Raw genomic sequence first — 9,874 nt, 5'->3', positions numbered from 1 at the left:
CTGTCCACTTCTTTGCCTTACTTGATGGGCTAGATGCATTTCAGGGAAGGGGCGGGGGAGGCCTGGGCTCTGCTCAATGCTAGTAGAAGAACTTGACCAGGTTTGGCCATTGCTCTGGTGTTTGGCTCCATGCTACTGGACTGTTGCCAGAGCAAGAAGCCCTAGGTTTGAGTCTCCTCTAGGCCATGCTTTTTGGAGCAGACCTGGGAAACCCACTGTCCCCTGAATCCCTTTCAGAGAAGAAATGAAGAGAGACTCTTTTTGTAACTCTCTACTACGGAACTTTCTAGCCTGCCAAATTAGGGCTGGCTCAGGCCAGTCCCAGGGCCCCCATTTGTGCTGTAAAAACACTGAAGTAGAGCGCCACAGGAGAAGGAGACTTGAACACAGGTCATGGCTCATGCATAGTGCACAGGCAAAGCAACACTTGGCATGCTTCTCAGAGATGAGGGCAGGCTAGGTTAAAACTTGCCTTTTGCCTGCTGTGCAGTTGAAAGAGCAAGCCATTGCCTTCCCGTGCCTGGGCCCAGGGTTATGCCCCAAGTCACCATGCTGTGGTGTTGCTCTTCCACTCCTCAAGTGTCACACGATGGCACCTAAACACACCATGCAAAATAAACAAAGAACACAATAGAGATTCCTCTTCCCCTTCCCAAGTCTGGAGGATAACAGGAGCTAGAATATTACACACACAAAACACCATGCTCCATTTAGGTTCCCATTCAAAGCCTATCACTTCTGCACAGAACAGGTCACATAAACACTCTGGAAATCCTCTACACTCCCACCCTTGCCCTGCATGACTAGGGGTTTCTTGTATCGAGCTGGGCACTAAAAGTCTGGTTTGTGCTTTATACTTTCCTTCCCAGGTATATACAACTAAGAATTCATGTTTAAAGTCAGCAAAGCTCCAATCCAAAGCACAGTCTTAAGGATGTACTTAGCTTGAGCTTCAACAAGTTACTTGAGGATTGAAAATAAAACACATTTTATTGTTATTGTGTTATTGTGCCCTGTTCAGTGCCTATCATGTTAATGGGCATGGACCAGGTATTTTGAGCTTTCTAGATTTTTCATGAAAGTGCTTTATACCAGCCTCTGGCCAAGGACTGTCAACAGGCTTTCTCCATGCAAAACATCTTAAACCATGGAAAAGAAACAAACATAACCTTTAAGAACTCCTTATTTTTTACCTTTGGAAGGCTTTCCTATCCCCTTGGGAGCAATTACATGTTTGCTTTTCCTCTCCTCATTGCTCTCTTCTGTTACTAAGGGAGAAAAACATGAGTGTTCACAAATTATTTCAGTGAATGCAAGCTAATGGTCACCTCTTCCAGGGTGGAGTCCCCTTGCCTTTCTTTTTTTTTAGAGTTTACTCTTTTAATTTAATTAGGTTTGTCCAGGATGGTCCAGTACTTCTATAAGTATAGTACCTTTCTAAATAAGGGACCTTTTCTTGATCTATGTAAATATCACAGAAGTAAATCTACCCTTATATCCTAGTCTGAGAAAAGCTGTCCCATTCACCCTGATGAACTTCCAAAAAAGAAGGGAAAAAAAGGATTTTGTCCCTAGAAAGTATGTACTGCCTCACTATGGGGCTATGTACTGCTGTAGAGAGAGAGAGATGGGTTGCATCCCCTCTGGACAATGCCTGCAATGCCTATGTAAGGGCTAGGTCATAGGTGGCTTAATGATCTGGCCACTGTGGGATGGCTGGAGCTTCGAGGGTGAGGCGGGGGCAGTTGCTGGGACAGAATCCTAGAGCTGAATTACCAAGTCCCGAGGAAAACCTGGTGCAGCAGCCACAACACAGGTCAGGATCAGGATCCAGAAGGTCAGAAGTCAGGCTACCAAGTCTGAAGGGAAACCCACAGGTTGGGATCTGAATACAGAGCCAGACCAGGGATCAAGAACCAGAGCATAGATGTGTAGGGTAACCCAAAGCCAAGGTCCAAAGAAAACTCAAAAGCCAGGATCAGGAACTAGGAATACCAAAGAACAGAAAAATCCAGAGACTTGCCACAGCAGACTATGTCAGAACTGCTGACTGTCCTGCAAACCCATGGCCCCAGCTGGGTCTAAATGAACAGATGCACTCCCATCCGCCAATCAGGTCACTTGCTGTTCTTAAACTGGAGCGGAGTTTGCTAGCTGGTGTCTTACTGCAGGTGTGGCTGCTTAGGTACTTGGCTCAGGCTGGCTTGCCTGATCTTGGTCCCTGACATCAGTCACATAAATAAAGACTTGCAAGGGGGCACCAGCTTTGGGCATCAATTTAGAGGGGGCATCAGTGCTATCTTATAGTATCCTATGCTCCTGCTCTCTGGTGCTCAGATTCTCCCTACCCTCCCTTCCTCTCATTTGCTCAACAGTATCTCTCTGCCCAGGGTACTTAAATTGCTAGTTACACCCCTGCATAAACCACATAACTAAGTTCACTAAAATCACTTCCTCCCAGGCCTACCAATAGCCACATTGTTTTCTTGTGCTCACTAAACATCTGTTTATAGTAGGGGCAGGTAATTATTTTGGGCAGAGGGCTGCTTACTGAGTTTTGGCAAGCCATCGAAGGCTGCATGACAGGCAGCCAAGGGCAGATATATATTAATTTCCTACATTTTGTGGGGCCCTGTGGGCCGGATAGAATGGCCTGGCAGGCTGCATTTGGCCTGTGTGCCGCAGTTTGCCCACCCCTGGTCTATAGTCAGTTGGTCTGCCTGGTGCTATATTTAAACTAAGAACTCTTTAGGCTAAGGTCATCTTTTTATTCTGTGTTTTAACAACAACTAGCATAATGGGGTTCTGTGATCCTCTGTACTGAAAGCAGGTAGCCATACCCAGCAGGCAACTAGGGCCGTGGGGCAGTTGTTAGGCCACTAGCAACCAGGCCAACTTGGGTAACTAGGTCTGGCTGGTGACAATTTGACTAGTCTGCTGCTCTGGCCCCTGACCTCTGCCTTAGCAAGTTAATAGTTTTACTCAGTTTAATAAAGTCAGCTGAAGCACCGTGTGTCCTGCATGGCAAGAAGAGGCAGCAGCCATCATTCTTCTATGGGAGCATCCTGCCATTTAGAGAAACACAATGTGGTAATCAACTAAACAATAAACTCAGTGTTTTCATAATCTGTTTCTGGTATTACCTGGCAATACATTCTAAGTGTGTTACTACTTCCTGAATACAGTTAAGAACTTCATTTTGATAAGAGAAATCTCAGTGGATATTTATTTCATATAGAATATGTTTTCATTCAGTTTGCTACATCTATTTTATTCAGGGACTGTGTGGGGGACACTTGGCTAAACTATTTGAACAGATGTTCTCTGAAGAGATTTGAAATTTTATACAGCACAGCTAAAAAAGGACATTAGTGGCATGTTCCTTAAGTATACAGATCAAAATCAGTACATACTGTACTCCGCACATTGTTTCACGTTTCTGCTAGCAGAAAGGACCGGATATAGGCAACTGTTCTCTTTTTGGAAATTAGCATTTCAGATCAAGTTACTAAAGTGGATATATAGCTTCAGTTTCAGATGCAGGAATTCTTTGGACATAATAGCTATGCAAAGCGAGAGAAAAATGGATGCAAGTTTTGGATTGCTGGATTCTGAACTGAAGCAGAGGGCTTAGTATGATACTGGGTATATAGTTACTTTTGTCCATTTCATATTGTCCAACTTTTCATCATCAACAGTCCCTCAATCTGAGGAGTAAATAGGGGAAGTCACCAGAGAGTCCAGAGATGGCCGAGGAGGCCAAACCAAGATTCACATGTTCGACTACAGATGTGGCATATAGTTCTGGAAGGAAGGAGTGGGTCCTGATAATGTTGAATCACAGCTCTTTCCCTTTGTCTCTCTTGGCTGTTTGCTTCCTCATAGTGAGGTGAGTTTCCTCAAAATGATCAATGTCATGTTGTACATTGTGGACCCATTGGCAATTCATTATTTGAGTTTCCCTAAGTACTGATGTTGATATCACATTTATTCAGATTGGCCTTCAAAGTATGCTTGAATCTCTTCTTTTACCCACCTCTGGAGTAGTGACCATTGGTGAGTTGGGAGTATAGGACCTGCTTTAGGAGCTGGACACAGACCTGGTGCTATATACATATAGCTTCACTGCTGGTTGAGTTTCTTGAGCCAGAATACTGGTGTTCATTTTTCTGTCCTTCCAGTTGATATGGAGGATTTTCCAAAGATGTTGCTGATGGTAACATTCCAAAGCTCTGAGGTGTTTCCAAAATGTCATCCAGCTTTCACACCCATACAGCAGAGTAAGAATGATAACAGCTTGGTAGACATGAAGTTTGGTTTGGGTTCTAATGTTGTGATGATCATTGAAGACGCAGTTTTGAAGATATCTAAAGGAAGCACTGGCAGATTTTACCTAGTGTTGAATGTCATAATCTATGTTTACTTTTTGGGGAAGGTGGATACCCAAGTAGCAGAAATATTTAATATTCTTCAAAGATTATTCCCTAATTGTAATATGTGGATGAGCAACTGATTGGAGTGGGCTGTATTAATAAAGTATCTTGGTTTTCATAAATCTGATAGTGAGTCAAAGCATTTCATGTTTTATAAAAACAAGTCAAGAGTGCCCTGAAGTTTTTCAACTGAGTGGGAGTGCCTGGCACCATCATCAGTGTACTGAAGATTGATAATGCAGATATTGGTTGTCTTGAATTTGGAAAGTAACTGGTTGATGTTAGAGAAACTTCCATTCCTGCAGTACAAGGTGCTGATTCTGGATGGAAGCCTGTCAGCAATAAGATGCAGAATAGCTGATATAGATGGCAAAGATACTTCGTGCAATCATACATCCTTGCTTGATTCCTATTCTAATAATGATGGGGTTTGTTTCATAGCCACTACTTAAGACCTCAGAGGGAATGGCTCCTTATGTGCTTGGCCCCTAGAGAGCTTTGGCTGTGCTGAAGAAACTACACAAGTCATGGCTGTCAGCCAACTTTTGAATCTCTTTTACTTTGCACTGCTTGTTTTTTCACTCTTGTATCTTTCTGTGGTGTTAACTGTCTTGCTTCTGTTTGGAGTTGATATCATTCTGCCATATTTAGAAGGCTCTCCATTTTCTGTCAGGGAGAGCTTGAATTTTCCTATAATTCTTATCAAACTAGTCTTGATGATCCTTTGTGGAGAAGCCTAGTGATTTTTGCATACTTCATGGATGCCTTTCTTGAGGCTCTCCCAGTGATCAGTGGTCTCAAGATCATCAAGAAGGTCAAAGAATTTCTTACTGATGCACTGCTGGAGGTGTTGAATCGCTTTCATAGCTTCTTGTGTTTACTTCATTTAGGAACGATGCGAATGGACATTGTGGACCGTATTAGATGAGGATCCATCCTGCAGCTATCTGTGCTGGTCATACCTCTGGTGATACAGACATTGTGATGGTCTGAAGCATGCACCATGTTGGAGTTTGTGAGAATGAGATCATGTTCTGAACACTTGCTCAGGGAAGAATTCCATCAGAGTCTATGCTCACTCTAACATTAAAATTCCCAAGAAGAATTATCTTCTCTACTTTGGAGACAAATGACAGCAATAGAACTCTTCTTCTGTTTTGTCATCTGCATCAAAGGTCAGGGCATATGTACTAATGACTTTTGCATGTTACCTGCTGCTGGATATCACTTATATCTGACAGGATTATCTGACAGCAGTAAATTAGTCTACTGTGCCCTAATTGCCATGCATGTCTAGACAGTTATGCTTTACTGCACAGCAAATTAGTCTGCTGTACAGTAAAATGTCTCATATAAACATGCCCACTGAGGAAGGAGGACGTTGACTGGAGAGGAAGGACAGACTCCATGACTTGAAGGAGAAGTCATATGCTAAAATGAGACACTAGAAACCTTAGATAACTATAAAGAATACTCTAGTATTTTGAGGAAACCAAGACAGGGAATGGCATAGAGGCATTTTATTTTGCCTGGAGCTGTATTGCGTTGTCTAGAAAAGATGAATGTTTTGGTTTGGAAACTTTGGCAAAACATTTGCTTTAAATGCTTATAAAGGCCTTTTAGGCTGACAAATAAATGCCGATATAAGATAAAATGACTACAGATATATTTAGACTAGAAATTAGAAGAGGACTTCTGTCAGAAGAGTAAAGTTTTGGAATTGTCCTTGAAGCAAAGTACTGGGGGCACAAAGCTTAGTCACTTCAAGAATGAACTGGACAAATTATGCAAGGGATGATATGATAGGATAGATTTCTGGCTTAACAATCAGTGTGTCTGTGATACAGATTCATGTGTTTGCACCCCCAGTTTGAAATATTAAGGTAGCTCTTATGGCCAGAAAGATTTCTGGAAAGGCAGTCCTGGAAACAAAGACTAAAGACATCTTAAGTTGAATGTCCTTTAGAGAGCGCCCAGCAGCAGGAGCTTTGCCAAGGATGACAGTAGCAAATAAAAAAAATAGTTAGCTGTGTTAAACTGAAGGTAAGCAGAAGCCAGGGCAGTGTGACACCTTACAGACTCACTTGTTCAGCAAGCCATGAACTTTTGTAGTCTACAGCCTACTTTGTCATATGCTATAAAATAGCAGAAGTAGCAAATAAGGTACAGTAGAGTACTGATTATTCCAAATGTCAATTAACTGGAAGGTTTTGTATTAATGAGAAAATGCTGTGTTTGCCAGTGTAATAAGTTCAGTACCAGTAACATACATGGAATTTGCCCTGCCCTCTGACCTTCCCCCTCACTCTTTCATGCAGGCATAGTCAGCAATTTTGGGTTCATGCTTCTTATTTGCTGTACAGTACAGTAATTATAGCATTCAGCACTTCAAACTATGTTGTTTGATTATCTGGAAAAAAATTATTATCCAGAATGATGGTGATACTAACAATTCCTGATAATCTATGCTCTACTGTACATGGAAACAGAACAAATTTCCATTCTTTTTCTTTGTTAATTAGTGGTATTTTTTTTTCTTCCAGAAATCTCAGCTCCCCATAAACTTCCAGATCCCAGAAATTCATTCACTCTAAACATTTTGAACTAACCAGAGGCCAAGGCAAAGAGTCAATTTCCCTATGGCTCAGGCAGCCACCTTGCATATAACATGGCATGTTATCCCAAGACTGGCCATTTGTTCACACCTTAATATTAGTCTTCCAGATTCTTTCTTGGTTATGCTACCTGGTTGATACCTGCCATAACATACATAAAACCCTGCCTTTTGTTTTTAAGTGAAATTTATTTCTACAGTGAGAATAGGGGAGCTGAAAGCCCCCCTTTTTTTAGCTTACACTTGACGTGAGAAGCTCTAAAGCAAAAACACATGTCTTAGAAGAGTAAAGATGATTTTAATTTTCTAATTTAAGAATATTAGTCAGATGGTTTAAGGAAAATGTTTCCAATGCCAGAAGACAAAAATCTTCAAAGGTATTATATTTCTTAGAAGGTTGGAAGGAAGTATAAAATAGATTGATTGTGATGTGGTAGGAAGCAAACTAAAGCCCCCAGTTATGCAGGGAAGAAAGTCTTTTGCAAGTTGCTACAGCCCTGGCAGCTGTATAAGGCTTAAATTTGGTAACCTGGCATTCATCTCATGTCCTAGAAAGAAAAAGCTCTCATTCAGTTTTTCTGGAGACTTTCTATTTCTTTATAGATACTGAGTGATGAAGATGGAGAATGAAGACGATGTGGAAGGAAGTGGGGGAGTAAAGCCTTCTTCAAAACATCTTCTTAGAAAGATTACCTCTGAACTATGGAAACAGCTGAGTAAAAGGAAGGATTCTTAGGGAGCATGTTCTCTTTGCCTACAGTTCAGGATCTACCAAACTCAAAGAGGTAGCCAGCTGATTTCACAGGCAGATCCCAGGGCCAGCCACCAGTTTTGTGGGCTGAGCATAGAGGGGTCCTACCATGCCTCTGATTGGCCAAGGGGCACTGGCAGTCCTATCCCTCCCTGCAGATTGCCATGTGACTTCAAATTACCTTGAGCCTACAGCTCAAGGTAAGCTAAATTAGCTTGATTACCCTGATTAAACCCAGGGAAGTCATTAATCCATGTGTTATTAAGTGTGGATTAACGGCTTCCCCAGGCTTAATCAGGATGATTAAGCCATGGTTTTGAGCCATCCCCAAGCAGTGGGCTCCATGACTTTGGCTGGCTTGCAGCAAACCGCCCCCCTTCCCCCCCCAACCCCTCCCCACAAAAAACAAAAACCCCAAACAACAAACAAACCCAACCCCACCAAAAACCCCTTACTGGCAAGCAGAAAGTCTTGGAACATGGGGAAGGTGTGTAGGGCAGGTTCGTTCTGCCCCACCCCCTTCTCCTTCTCTCCCTCTTCCCTGCCCCTCCCACCCCCCAGCACAGTTACACATATTGCAAAAAGTGGAAATTCATTAGACAATAGGAGAGATGCAAGTGTGGAATCAGAATAAATATATGCCTTAAACTTTGATTATTTTAGTTATAAGATGACATAACCGCTTTGTGGAGAATTGCTGGCTCTGTATAGTAGAACAGATAAAAGAAAGTGTTTGTTCTTTGTAACTCCTCTGTAACTGCTTTGCTCACCGCGGCCTTGAAGATAGCAAAAAAGTATGTACAAATCTGATTTCCAGGTGCAAGAAGGAGGTTTGTGAACTAACCTGGCCTCCCCCATTAGTTCCCATCCTGATTACAGCAAAGAAATAATGAAGTAATATTATAGCCGCTTTTCATGCTAATGTCACTATATGATCACGTGAGTTGTAAGCGACTGTTAAAAAGTATATAAGCCTCCTGATTTTGCTCTTGGGGGGGGACCCCTTCCAAGTGCTTGGGAAATCCATGTCACTTTGGAACTCCCCCTACAGCTATAGTTTCTTTTGAATAAAAGCTTCTGCTGACCTGACCCAAAAGTATGCTGCGTGTGTTTCCACGACACAAGGAAATGCATTACCCAATGAATTTAAATAGGGAGCCTCTTTTGGATTTGTTAGTGAAGATAACTGGCCAATAATGTGAACCTATTTCTCAAGGTACTGCACTGAACACAGAAAAAAGTGATGTTGCAGTGCTATTGCGAAGACTGAAACCTTGCCTTTTATGATGCAGCAGTTTTTTCAGATCTAAGATGCCAATGGCAAAAGCAGAAGCTGAGCAAAGCCTTCACTGAGACAACATAGAAAAGGATGAACTGTCACAGCACCCCAGTTAACAACAAGGGAATTATTTTATTGTCTGGAGCCAAGTTTCCAATTGCATCTGCAATGCAAAGCAGTTTGCCCCAGGGAAGAAGAAAATAATCCTTCTCCAATGTGCCTGAAAAGTCCCAGGGTCTCAGTCAAGAAAAGAAATTATGAAGTTTTTGATTGTGTTTGGGCCTGTAGTTAGTGCCGAGGAATCATCCAGCATAAGATGGTATGACAGAGCCTAGCCCTTAGTGGAACGTGATATTTATGTATATCTGTTGGATTAAAGGGGTCAAAGAAAAGGAATGATGGAGAGGTCCGGAGAGAACATTGCTATGCTGTGCTATACTGCTGAGGAGACACACACAGGCACCACAGGCAAACAGCCTGAAGAAAACTGGTATTGCAAGAGTGTGTTGAAGGGAGGGGATGGAAGGGTATCAATTTAAACTAGTTGAAAGGACACCAGTAATTCAGAAAGATATTCTGCATAGAAAAACTTGCTTATAAATCTAAAACTTTATGCAAAATGTTGCAGACACTGCTGGGCCACAGAGCTGGGGAAATGCCTGCACCAACAGTCAGCAGATAGTGCCTCAGAGGAGGGAAAAACTAGCCAAATGGCACAGTCTTGGTTACTGTTTCTCATCACTACAGGCTACATTAAGGCTGGTGGCACTGCAGAAGCAGCATAGGGCAACGTGATG

General features: G+C 42.3%; 1 long non-coding RNA gene across 1 annotated transcript; it reads left to right on the top strand.

Moving 5' to 3' along the window:
* The first annotated feature begins 3,561 nt into the window (after window positions 1-3,561).
* On the top strand, window positions 3,562-8,887 carry LOC109284278 (uncharacterized). The gene is made up of 2 exons (XR_009462068.1): window positions 3,562-3,889; window positions 5,324-8,887. It is a non-coding gene; the product is annotated as an uncharacterized LOC109284278 (long non-coding RNA).
* The last annotated feature ends 987 nt before the right edge of the window (window positions 8,888-9,874 follow it).

Source organism: Alligator mississippiensis, chromosome 4, assembly GCF_030867095.1.
Source record: "Alligator mississippiensis isolate rAllMis1 chromosome 4, rAllMis1, whole genome shotgun sequence".
Taxonomy (NCBI): Eukaryota; Metazoa; Chordata; order Crocodylia; family Alligatoridae; genus Alligator; species Alligator mississippiensis.
Note: the sequence above shows the minus strand (reverse complement) of the source record. Positions and strands in the feature narration are given on the sequence as shown.